This window comes from Bufo bufo, chromosome 3 (genome assembly GCF_905171765.1).
Source record: "Bufo bufo chromosome 3, aBufBuf1.1, whole genome shotgun sequence".
NCBI classification, from domain to species: domain Eukaryota; kingdom Metazoa; phylum Chordata; class Amphibia; order Anura; family Bufonidae; genus Bufo; species Bufo bufo.
The window spans coordinates 210,753,428-210,766,950 of record NC_053391.1 but is presented as its reverse complement, the minus strand read 5'-3'; the positions used below and the strand labels follow the sequence as shown (position 1 = coordinate 210,766,950).

The window sequence follows — 13,523 nt, the reverse complement described above, 5'->3', positions numbered from 1 at the left end:
AGTAGGAATAATTCTCTGCTAGAGCACACATGGTAAAAATAGTGCTCCTACAGGGACCCCAACATGTCCCCACTGTGCCCCAGAAGTAATAATGCTTCCATAGTTCCCATACTTGTAATAATGTTCCCCATAGACCCCCAGTAGTAATAAAGCCCATCATAATGCCCCCTAATAGTAATAATTCTCCTTATAATGTGACAGTGCATAAAATACCCCCTTTTAATGCCCCTAGTTGAGCTAATGTTCCCATAGTTCCCCCATAATGTGTCAGTATAAAATACCCCTATATAGCTCCCCCAGTAAATGCCCCCATAGTGCTACTCTCCCCCCTTCCTCCTAGTGCCCCCCATAATGTACCAGTAAAAAGTACCCCTATATAGTGCCCTAGTGGATGCCCTCAGTGTCCCCCATAATTTGAAAGTATAAAATACCCCTTCTTAGTGCCCCCGTAGATGACCCCATAGTACTCCTCTCCCCCCTTCTCCATAGTACCCACCATAATTTGTCCCAGTATAAAATGCCACTATACAGAGCCCTTCATATAAAATACTCCTTCTTTGTGGCCTCAGTCCCCAAAGTGCCACCCAATTATGTGGCAGTAAGATGTGCCCCCAATAATGTGGCAGTAAGATGTGCCCCCATAGATGCCCCCCAATAATGTGCCAGTAAGTGCCCCCATAGATGTCCCCCAATTATGTGCCAGTAACAAGTGCCCCCCATAGATGGCCCCCCAATCATGTGCCAGTAGCCAGTATTGTACTTTATAAAAAATAAATACTTACCTCCATGGCAGAGGTGCGATGCAGGCCTCTTCCGGCCTGTGTCCCGCGCTGTATGGCTCAGGCGGCGCTATGACGTCATTGCGCCACCTGCATTGGGCTCTGATAGGCTGCAGGCAATAGGCTGAGGACGGCGATACAGATGACTATGGGGATGAGCGCTTCCAAAATTTTGCGCCAGGGGCAAAGGCCCCCCCGCCACCCCACGCTACACCACTGCTCATCATACTCATCAGCACCCAGGGACTTAAAGGGAACCTGTCATCAACTTTATACTGCCCATACTAATGGCAGCATAATGTAGAGACAGGTGAGTTGATTTCAGCGGTCTGTCATTCATAAGTTAAAAGTAAGTGGTTGCCGAGAACCAACATTACAACAATTGCAGACTGGGTCTGGAAAAGAGTCATGGCCACCTGAGAAGAGTCATGGCTATTCATGAATTCCTGCTCTCCCTGCCCACCTTCTGATGACTGACAGTCCTCTACTAGAGTTGAGCGGACACCTGGATGTTCGGGTTCGACGGGTTTGACCGAACTTCACAAAAAGTCATAGAAAGGGCTAGAGGTCTGCAAATGGCATCAAAATGTGGTTAAGAGCATGGCAAGTGCTCTGCAAACAAATGTGGATAGGGAAATGACTTTAAATAACATAAAATACGTAAAAATAAAAAATAATAATCTTGATCTAGGAGGACAAGGTCCATATGGAGTAGGAGGTTGAGGAGGTGGTGGATGTGGCGGAGTAGGTGGAAGTGGCGGTAGAGGAGAAGGCAGCCTACATTGCTTTTTGGTTTTAAATTTATTTTTATTTTTTAAATTAGGGTACACCCCAAAACATTGGGAAATATAACCTGTGATAACCCCCTCCAATCGTGCTAAACACACGTTCAGACAATACACTGGCTGCAGGGCAGGCCAGTCCAGCACCTCCAAGGGGTAAAGGGCAAACTCAGGCCATGTGCCCAATTTGGAGACCCAGAAGTTGCAGGTGCTGACCCCTGTCAGTCAGTTCGTGTACAAGTGTGCACACATACTGTCCCACCATGTCGCACGTCCCTGTGATGTTCACGATCCAATTTGATATCTGCTCTATCAACTTTCTTTTCTGCGCCTACCATGGTGATTACGGGTGGCGGGGAATCAGGGTTCCAGGCCGGAGAGGGAGCCTGAGAAAGGGATACTACATGCAAGGGAGGTCAATGAATGAAATTAAATGTAATCGAGCGGAAATGTGGGACAAAGCCCTGTTATCGGAATGATTAATAAAAAATTATAGGGAATGTCACTGTGGTATTTAGGATTTGCAAACATTAGCCAGGAGAGGCCCTGCTGCCGCTTTGTTGACTCTAGATAACTTCTGCCTGATCGCACGTCCCTGTTACGTCCACCATCCATTTGGACATCTTCTCTATCAATTTTCGATGTTCTTTTCTGAGCCTACCATGTTGATCACAGTTATCGGCGAATCAGGGTTCCCCGCCAGAGAGGGAGCGTGAGAAAGAGAGACCACATCCAAGGGAGATAAATGGATGAAATTTTATTTTGATTGAGCGGAATAATGGGAAAAGTTATTGAAGCGCAAATGTGGGACAAATTATTGAAGTACAAATGTGGGAAAAGTTATTGAAGCGCAAATGTGGGACAAATTATTGAAGCTAAAATGTGGGACAAATTATTAAAGCGCAAATGTGGGACAATTTGTTAAAGTTTAAGCATTGAATGAAAGGAGGTGGCGCGCATCAATTAAAGAAGAATTTCTGAAATGTTATTCCCTATCACCTATGCAGAGCAGGGTTTTCTATATGGCAAAATTTGTAAAATGTCACCTGACAATGTAACAGACGATTTTTTGAAATTTATGTTCCTGTCACCTATGCAGAGGTGCCCCCGTGACGTCCAAGATCCATTTGGATATCTTCTCTATCAACTTTCGATAGGTGGCGCGCATCAATTAAAGAAAAATTTCTGACATTTTATTCCCTGTCACCTATGCAGAGCAGGGGTTTATTCCTGTCCAAAATTGTAAAATGTCAACCCAAGAATGTAATAGAAAAATTAGAGAAATGTATTAACCTGTCTACTTGGTATAGCAGGGGTCTATGACAGAAAAAAATTGTTTAATGTCACCCGAAAATGTAAAAGAAAAATTGGTGAAATTTATTAAGCTGTCAACTACAGTAGGTAGAGGAGGGGTATATTACACACAAAAATTGGTGAATTTCACCTAAAAATATGACAGACAAATTAGTGATTTTTTTTTTTACCTGTCTACTAGGTATAGCAGTGGTACATCACAACCAAAAATTGGTCAATTTCACCCAAAAATGTAACAGACAAATTAGTGATTTTTTTTTTTACCTGTCTACTAGGTATAGCAGTGGTACATCACAACCAAAAATTGGTCAATTTCACCCGAAAATGTAACAGACAAATTAGTGAATTTTTTTAACCTGTCTACTAGGTATTGCAGTGGTATATCACACCAAAAAAATTGTGAATTTCACCCAAAAATGTAACAGACAAATTAATGATTTTTTTTTACCTGTCTACTAGGTATAGCAGTGGTACATCACACCCAAAAATTGGTGAATTTCACCCAAAAATGTAACAGACAAATTTGTGAATTTTTTTAACCTGTCTACTAGGTATAGCAGTGGTACATCACACCCAAAAATTGGTGAATCTCACCCGAAAATGTAACAGACAAAGTAGTGAAATGACATAAATTAAAATAAAATACGTACAAATCCCCCCAAAAAATATTGATTTATGAGGTGGAGGTCCATATGGAGTAGGAGTTTGAGGAGGCGGTGGATGTAGCGGTGTAGGTGGAAGCAGCGTTGGAGGAGGACTAGGTAGCCAACACTGGTTTTTGTTTTTAATAAAAAAAAAAAAGTTAGGGTACACTCCAAAAGAGTGTGAAATATCCAAAATACAAGAATGAGCAATTGCGCTGTAGTATAACAATGGCTGGTTAAGGCCGGTATACATGTCTATTCTACACAAGGTACGGACAAGTCCTGTGGGATCCATGCTTCGTTCATTTTAATGAACGTGAGCTTGTCCGCATTGGCTGTGGACAGGCGCTGCGCTTGTCTGTGATAACGCCCCCTTGCCGCGCTAAAACACACGTTCAGATAATACACTGGCTGCAGGGCAGGCCAGCATCTCCAAGGCGTAAAGGGCAAGCTCAGGCCATGTGCCCAATTTGGAGACCCAGAAGTTGAAGGGGGCAGACCCGTCATTCAGTACGTGTAGGCGTGTGCACACATACTGCTCCACCATGTTGGTGAAATGCTGCCTCCTGCTAAGACGTTCCATATCAGCTGGTGGTGCTGGTTGTTGTGGCGTGCTGACAAAGCTTTTCCACATTTCGGCCATGCTAACCCTGTCTTCTGAGGTGCTGACGGTGCCCTAGCTGCGTTGGCGATCTCTTCCTCCTCCTCTGCCTTCGCCTTGTGCTTCCACTGTGCCTCCGCTGTCAGGTGGGAATGCCACCAGCAGCACGTCTACCAGCGTGTGCTTGTACTCGCGCATCTTACGATCACGCTCCAGTGAGGGAATTAAGGACGGTACGTTGTCCTTGTAACGGGGATTCAGCAGTGTGGCCACCCAGTAATCAGCACGAGTTAGAATGTGGGCAACTCGGCGTTCGTTGCGGAGACACTGCAGCATGTAATCGCTCATGTGTGCCAGGCTGCCCAGAGGCAACAATAAGCTGTCCTCTGTGGGAGGTGTATCGTCTGTGTCCTCTGTATCCCCCCAGCCACGCACCAGTGATGGCCATGAGCTGGTCTGGCTGCCACCCTGCTGTGAACAAGGTTCCTCCTCCTCTATCTCCTCATCCTCCAGAATTGTGCCCTGGCTGGACAATTGTGTACCTGGCGTTTGTGGGTGCAGGAACCCACCCTCGAAGCCACTTGTGAAATACTGGCTGGAAACCCTATGAAATAATCCCTCTTCCTCCTCCTCCTCCTCCTCTTCCTCCTCCTGTGCCACATCCTCTTCCATCATCGCCAGCAGCGTTTTTTCAAGGAGGCATAGAAGTGGGATAGTAACGCTGAGAACTGCGTTATCGGCACTGTCCATGTTGGTGGAGTACTCGAAACAGCGCAGCAAGGAACACAGGTCTCACATGGAGGCCCAGTCATTGGTGGTGAAGTGGTGCTGTTCCACAGAGCGACTCACCCGTGCGTGCTGCAGTCTGGCCAGCATGTTCAAGGTGGAGTTCCACCTCGTGGGCACGTCGCATATGAGGCAGTGAGCGGGAAGGCCAAAGTTACGCTGCAGCGCTGACAGGCGAGCAGCAGCAGGGTGAGAACACTGAAAGCGCGCACAGACGGCCCGCACTTTGTGCAGCAGCTCTGACATATCGGGGTAATTTTTAAGGAACCTCTGCACCACCAAATTCAGCACATGTGCCAGGCAAGGGATGTGCGTCAAACCGGCTAGTCCCAGAGCTGCTACGAGATTTTGCCCATTATCGCACACTACCAGGCCGGGCTTGAGGCTCACCGGCACCAACCACTTATCGGTCTGTTGTTCAAGGCCCGTCCACAGCTCCTGCGCGGTGTGGGGTTTGTCCCCCAAACAGATAAGTTTTAAAACTCCCTGCTGTCGTTTACCCCTGGCTGTGCTGAAGTTGGTGGTGAAGGTGTTACGCTGACCGGATGAGGAGCCGGTAGAGGATGAGGAAGCGGAGTAGGAGGAGGAAGCAACAGGAGGCAAACTGAAGCACCCTGCAATCCTCGGTGGTGGAAGGACATGCGACAAACTGCTATCCGCCTCAGGCCCAGCTGCCACTCCATTTACCCAGTGTGCTGTTATGGAGATAGAACGTCCCTGACCGTGCTTACTGGCCCACGTATCCATAGTGAGGTGCACCGTGCCACAGATGGCGTTGCACAGTGCACACCTGATTTTGTCCCCCACTTGGTTGTGAAGGAAAGGGATGGCTCCCCTGGAAAAGTAGTGGCGGCTGGGCACGACGTACTGTGGGACAGGCACTGCTATAAGGCCTTTTTTTTTGCCCAAAATTGTTGTTTTTCAAATAACAGAATAGAACCGCAGTATGTAAAGACGTATCTCACTCGTACAGATCCAGACTAGGCTGCAATTAACGTTTTTTGCCCAAAATGGTTGTTTTTCAAATAACTGAATAGAACCACAGTATCTAAAGTGTGTATCTCACACATACTGGGCTGGGTCACATGCTGCACTGGCCAATCACAGCCATGCCATTAGTAGGCATGGCTGTGATAGCTTCTAAGGTCAGATAGTTAAACGCTTGTTGATTGGCTGCTCTTTACAGTTCGGGTTCGCTCAACCCTATCCTCTACCTAGTTTTATCCCTTTCTCTCTAGGAGAGAACTGTCAATCATCAGCAGATGGACGGGTAGAGCAGGAGATTATGAATAACCATGACTCTTCTCAGGTAGATTTGACTCTTTTCCAGGCCTGGGCTGCAATGATTATGATGCTGGTTCTCGGCAACCACTTACTTTTAGCTTATAAATGACACACCGCTGAAATCAGCATTTCTGTCACTATTTTATGCTGCCCTCAGTGAGGTCAGCATAAAGTTGATGACAGGTTCCCTTTAAGAAGCCAAAGTAGTAGAGGGAATAGGTGAACTTATTGATGTTAAGGACTCCAGTGCTAAAGGCTGAATATCCCTCTGTAATGTCCTATAATGATTAATAGCGGTCCGATAGATGTCTGCCCTTGAAGTAGCTGTAGATCTTGTAGAATGTGCACAAGTATAGCTTTGTTCACATCTCATTTTGAAGATCCAGTATACTGCTCTGTGTATAAATGCCAGGTTTTGGACCAGACAAAAACATTTGCATGCAATGGTTTTTTGTCTGGCTGTCAGCCAGCATTTGTGCCGAATCTCCGAAATGGAGATGTGAACTCAACATAAGTCTTTCAATTTATAATACTCAGAAATAACGCCCTTACTCCATCTGTCAATTGAGGATTTACTAGCTGCCTGTCCTTATTTGGCTCCAAAGAACTGAATAAAAAGCATCTCTGACAATCTGAAGTCCTTAGTTCTTTCCAGATAAATATAGATTATTCTTTTAACATTGAGTTAGTGTAATTCTAATTCCTCATTACTCATGAGGATTAGCAAAATATTTAGGTAAAACTACTTTGTGATTAGTGTTCCAATCTGAGTAACCTTTGGACAGGCCAGCAGGAACAGTTCTTATGGTCAGACAATAAGAAAGTATCTTAAGAAATTATTTTCTAGGTGATAAAGCCTGAAGCTGTCCAAGTCTCTTAACAGAAGCAACTGCCTCAAAGGCACAAAAGGAGGTAAAGTAAATCTTTTGAGGTCTAAGGCTAAATCCCATATTGGAGAAGAATGACAAATATTGGGTCTTAAAAGTTTCAATCCTCTAAAAAAATCTTCTGACAACTTGTGAATGAGAAAATTTTAAGTCAAGAGGCATTTACTGTAGTAAAATGAAAATATAGAGTATTGACCTTTAATCCTGTCTTGAACCCTTGCTGAAGAAGGAACACAATTTCTGAAATTAGAGAATCCTCAAGAATCTGAGTCGCTTGTCTTCTGCACCAGTCACTAAAATCCAGACTTTATTAGTGGATGGTCTGCAGGAGGAAAGTAGAGTTGCTACTACAGAATTAGGCAGTCTAAGACTGGTTAAACTTGACCTCTCAACCTCAGAGTCGTCAGGTTAAGGAGAGCCAGGCTGGGATAGTAGAATCCCTTCTAGAGAAGGAGATCTTTCCTGAGAGGTAGACACCAGCAGTCTCCTCTCGAATGTTTTAACAAATCCGCAAACCATGCTCCCCTGGACCAAAATAGAATTATGGTGATCACATCTGCTTGGTCCAAGTGATCCTTCTTCCAAGACCGTCACGGCCTGTGTTTGTGTGCGCCGTGACACGGTTGCTGTGCATGCTGTTGCCTGCGGCAATGTGTTGTTGTTGCATCATGTAGGTGGCTACTCCTTTCCCCTGGGTCCTTCCCTGTCTGATGCCGGAGGGGTTAATTATCTGTCTGGTGTGGATTTAGGTGTGTCTTGGGTGTGGCCTTTTGGCTCTTTATATTTCGTGTTGTGAGCTTGAGGTCAGTGGCCCTTCAGCCTTTGTGTGAGCTGGAGTGCTGCTCCTATCCTGGATATACCGTCTGTCTAGTGGGAGGGCCTCCTAGCTAGACATCAATGTCACCTTGATGTCTCCCCTATGTTCCCTATGTCTTTTCCTTCCCTTGTTTCTATGTTTGGTATGGGTTATGTGTAGGGTCTGTTGTATGTCTAGTGGTTGTTTCATGGCTGGCATGTGGTGTCCGTCTTCCAACATGTTTGCTAGACATTTTCCCCTATGAGTCGCATAACCTCCGGAAGGGGGTGTCAGGGTTCCCCGGAGGGGGGATCACAAGTCGGTGAGCAGCTCTGCCTAGGGCCGCCATGCTGTCTGTCTACATGGGGTTCCAGTTGTCGTTGTGGCTGCGTCAGGTAAGTACGTTTTGTTTCTGGGCTCTTACCTGCCGTTTCAGTGGCTGTTCACTGGCTGTCCCATCCCTTGCAGCTAGGCCGTTGGAGACTCCTGTTCATCCGTGTCTGGATGAACAGGTCGTCTCCTGCTCCTAACCTTATTTCAGGGATATTCAGGGCGTCTCAGGTTCCTGTCTATGAGCCCACCTACCATCTGGGTCTGCTCATATAGTTAGGTGTCAGGGCCAGGATTAGGGTGGCTCTATGAGGTGACCTGCTCCCTTTTCCTGGTGTTCAGGCCTAGTTTCTCCCCCGTTTTCCTTCATTATACGGTGGGGAGTCGTCGTCCCAACTCCCCACCGTGACAAAGACTGGGAGAAGGCATCCAGAGCCATAGGTTGATTCACTTCAAAGTGGAAATAGAAGTCAAGTAGCTATGAGGTCGATTGCCTCTGGCCCCATTTCTGAGTGAGTAGATGGAATAACTCTAATTTCTCTCATTTCCCATTTCCTTGGAAGTAAATACTGTCTGCTCGGTACCGTAGGTCGGCTGCAGAATTGTCTATGCTCCTTATGTGCACTGTAGATATGTCTGCAACATGATTCTCTACCCACTTCATAACCATAGCACACTCCTGCTCCAGAAGTTTGCTTCTTGTTCCCCCCTGCTTGTTGAGGTAAAAGACAGAGACAAGGCTGCCTGAATGGATCTGGATATAGGTCTTCTGGAGAAGATCTTGTGAAGACCTAATCTGATGGCTCTCAATTCCCTCACATTGTTAAATAATTTCCTCTCTTCTGAGGACCATTCTGAGCCAAAGACCTTGGGGGGCCCCCCCCCCCCCCCCCAAAGCTAAGAGTGAGGCATCTGAAATTAGAATCACATGATTGTGTAACACAAAGGATTTCGCTCTGCCAGATTTTACTTTTGAAGCCACCATGTCAAGGTCTATCTTACTTCTAGAGGCAGGATTACTGGCTGATCCAGATGAGTCACATTCCTGTCCCACACATTCAGGAGAAAGCATTGTATTGGCCTCAGATGGGCTTTTGCCCTTGGAACAGCCTCAATAATGACAGTTAGAAACCACAGTATTCTTATGAGGGATTTGATTGAGGCCCAAGGGTTCTAAATCAAACTTGTGATGTCCAAAACAATATGCAGTTTATTTTCTGGAGTGAGATAGAGACTCATAGTCTTGGAATCTATAAGGAGACCTAGGAACTTGAGATGAGTGCCTAGAACAAGCTCTGAGTTCTGACACTTGATGAACCCATGCTTTTGAAGGCATTCTATAGTACTTTGAATATGCAATAGCAGAATGTCTTTGGAAATTGCTTTGAGAAACCAACTGTCTAAATAAGGAATTAGAAATATTCCTCTTGTCCACAGAAGAGCTGCTAGAACAATTTTTGTAAACACCCATCGAGTAGATGAAAGGCCAAAGGAAATGGCCTTGAAGTGAAAATGGCAAACTATACCACCTTTGATATGTGGCAATCTTAGGAACTTACTGTGATCTCTGTGAATAGGAACTACTGTAGTAAGTAGGCATCCATCATGTCAAACTTTGCCATAAAGTCTCATTCTTTCATGATAGACACTACAGATCTGAGCATCTCTATTCTGAACCTTTTCTTTCTAGGAGTGGTTTGTTGAGGTCTCTGACATCTATAATTAAATGCCATTTGTTGTTTGGTTTGGGTATAGCAAATATAGGTGTCACGGCTGTATGTGAGCAACAACAGTATACACAGTAAAAGAGCTACTACTGAAATGAGAACTATAATCCACGCCCTACAATAGGAGGAGCGGTGATATAAAGAGAGGGAAATCAAACGCATGAGGAACGGCTGGGAGGAAGGAAACCAAAAGTAAACAGAGCAGTGAGAACTCCTCCCAGCTCTAGTAGTGAAATCATCACAGGGGTGGAGAAACAGAGCTGTGAGAACGTCCCAAAGCTCTGGTAGTGACAGTACCCCCCCCTCTACGGGTGGACTCCGGACACCCAGGACCCACCTTCTCAGGATGAGCCCTATGAAATGCCCTGATGAGGCGAGTGGCTTTAATGTCCGACACCGGAACCCACATCCTCTCCTCAGGACCATAACCCTTCCAATGAACGAGGTACTGAAGAGAACCGCGGACAATGCGAGAGTCCACAATTCTGGAAACCTCAAACTCCAGATTGCCATCAACCAAAATCGGAGGAGGAGGCAAAGAGGAGGGTACCGTGGGCTGGACATATGGTTTTAAGAGAGATCTGTGAAATACATTATGTATCTTCCAAACCCGTGGAAGATCAAGACGGAAGGCAACAGGATTGATGACTGACAAGATTTTATAAGGCCCAATAAACTTGGGACCCAATTTCCAGGAGGGAACCTTCAGTTTAATGTTTCTTGTAGACAACCACACCAGATCACCCACATTCAGGTCCGGACCAGGCACACGTCTCTTATCAGCCACACGCCTATACCTCTCACTCATTTTTTTAAGATTACTCTGAATCTTTTGCCAAATGGTAGACAAAGACGAGGAAAATCTCTCCTCCTCAGGTAAACCAGAAAGAGCCCCTCCCGAGAATGTCCCAAACTGCGGATGGAACCCATATGCACCAAAGAATGGTGACTTATCAGAAGATTCCTGACGACGGTTGTTCAGAGCAAACTCAGCAAGAGGGAGAAATGAACACCAATCCTCCTGGTTCTCAGCCACAAAACAGCGCAAATATGTCTCCAGATTCTGATTGAGGCGCTCAGTCTGACCATTCGACTGCGGGTGAAAAGCAGAAGAGAAGGACAGCCGAACCCCCAGGCGAGAACAGAAAGCCTTCCAGAACCTGGACACAAGCTGCGTGCCTCTATCGGAAACAATATCAGAGGGAATGCCGTGCAATTTAACAATATGGTCGACAAAAGCTTGCGCCAACGTTTTAGCATTGGGTAAACCAGAGAAAGGTACGAAATGAGCCATCTTGCTAAAACGGTCCACCACCACCAGGATCACCGACTTCCCCGAGGAACCAGGAAGATCCGTGATAAAGTCCATGGACAGGTGTGTCCAAGGACGGGAAGGTATGGGTAACGGGAGAAGGGAACCTGAAGGCCGTGAACGAGGGACCTTAGCGCGAGCGCACATCTCACAAGCAGCCACAAAACCCTCCACCGACTTACGAAGAGCCGGCCACCAAAATCTCAGAGCAATGAGATCTACCGTGGCTCTACTCCCGGGGTGACCAGCAAGAACCGTATCATGATGCTCCTTAAAGAGTTTGTGACGTAGCTCAGGAGGCACGAACAACTTCCCAGAAGGACAACGGGCAGGTGCCTCAGTCTGGGCAGCCTGGACCTCGGCCTCCAAATCGGAATATAGAGCAGAAACAACTACCCCCTCCGCCAAAATGGGACCCGAGTCCTCGGAGTTTCCTCCTCCCAGAAAACAGCGAGAGAGAGTATCAGCCTTCACATTTTTTATCCCAGGTCGGAATGTAACAACAAAATTGAATGTGGAGAAGAACAGAGACCATCTGGCCTGTCTCGGATTCATACGCCTGGCCGACTCCAAGTATGCCAGATTCTTATGGTCGGTAAAAACGGTGATAGGGTGCCTGGCCCCCTCCAACCAATGGCGCCATTCCTCGAAAGCCAACTTGATGGCCAACAACTCCTTATCTCCCACATCATAGTTTCTCTCTGCCGGGGAGAGTTTTTTAGAGAAAAAGGCACAGGGTCGCCATTTGGCAGGAGAAGGGCCCTGGGACAAAACCGCACCCACACCCACCTCGGAAGCATCCACCTCAACAATAAAAGGTAAGGAAACATCGGGATGCACCAAGACGGGAGCAGACGCAAAACTCTCTTTAATCTTAGAAAAGGCTGCAAGCGCCTCCTCCGACCAAGAGGAAAAATCCGCCCCCTTTTTTGTCATGTCAGTGAGGGGTTTGACAACAGAGGAATAATTCAAAATGAACTTTCTGTAATAGTTCGCAAAACCCAGAAAGCGCATCAATGCCTTCTGATTCTCAGGAAGCTCCCACTCAAGTACAGCACGGACCTTCTCCGGATCCATGCGAAAACCAGAAGCAGAGAGGAGAAAACCCAGAAATTGAATCTCCGATACCATAAAAAGACATTTCTCCAGCTTGGCGTACAATTTATTTTCCCGCAGAATCTGCAGAACCTGAAAAAGATGATCCTGATGGGTCTGAACATCAGGGGAAAAAATCAAAATATCATCAAGATACACCAATACAAATTTCCCCATTAAATGGTAGAAAATACTATTAACAAAATGCTGAAAGACGGCCGGAGCATTCATCAGGCCGAAAGGCATAACGAGATTCTCGAAATGCCCGTTAGGGGTATTAAAGGCCGTTTTCCATTCATCCCCCTCTCTGACCCTGACCAGGTTGTACGCGCCTCTCAAATCCAATTTGGAAAACACCTTGGCCCCAACAATTTGGTTAAAGAGGTCCGGGATCAGAGGAAGGGGATAGGGATCGCGAATCGTGATACGGTTCAGCTCCCTAAAATCTAGGCAAGGTCTCAGAGAGCCATCTTTTTTTTTAACAAAATAAAACCCCGCGGCCACAGGTGACTTTGAGGGACGAATATGCCCCTTCTCGAGACTCTCGGAGATATAAGTTCGCATTGCGATTCTTTCCGGTTGTGAGAGATTGTAGAGGCGTACTTTTGGCAGCTTGGCGCCGGGAATGAGGTTAATGGGACAGTCAAACTCCCGGTGAGGAGGTAGCTCCTGAACACCGCTCTCGGAAAACACGTCCAAGAAATCAGAGAGAAATGATGGCCCAGTTTTAGTAGACACCTCTGCAAAAGTCGCTGTGAGACAATTCTCTCTACAAAAGTCACTCCACTCATTTATTTGCCTTCCTTGCCAATCAATAGTGGGGTTATGTCTAGTGAGCCAGGGTAACCCCAAAACTAGAGGAGAAGGCAATCCGTTAAGGACAAAACAAGATATATCCTCCACATGAGTGTCACCTACAGCTAGCCGGATATTGTGAACAATGCCCTTCAGAGATCTCTGTGAGAGTGGAGCAGAGTCAATAGCAAAAACAGGTATATCCTTTTCTAATGTGCAAACCTGAAAACCATGCATGGCTACAAATTGAGTGTCAATAAGATTGACGGCCGCTCCACTATCGACAAAAATCTCACAAGAAATGACTTTGCTCTCTAGCGCCACCCTGGCAGACAGGAGAGAACGGGAACTGCAGGTCAGAGGAAAAGCATCAATTCCTACATCAACTTTG

General features: G+C 46.3%; 1 protein-coding gene across 3 annotated transcripts in view; it reads left to right on the top strand.

The window, feature by feature from the left end:
• Window positions 1–13,523, top strand: part of PHTF1 (putative homeodomain transcription factor 1) — a 281,946-nt gene that overhangs the window by 74,285 nt on the left and 194,138 nt on the right. The gene's annotated exons all lie outside the window — the stretch shown is intronic.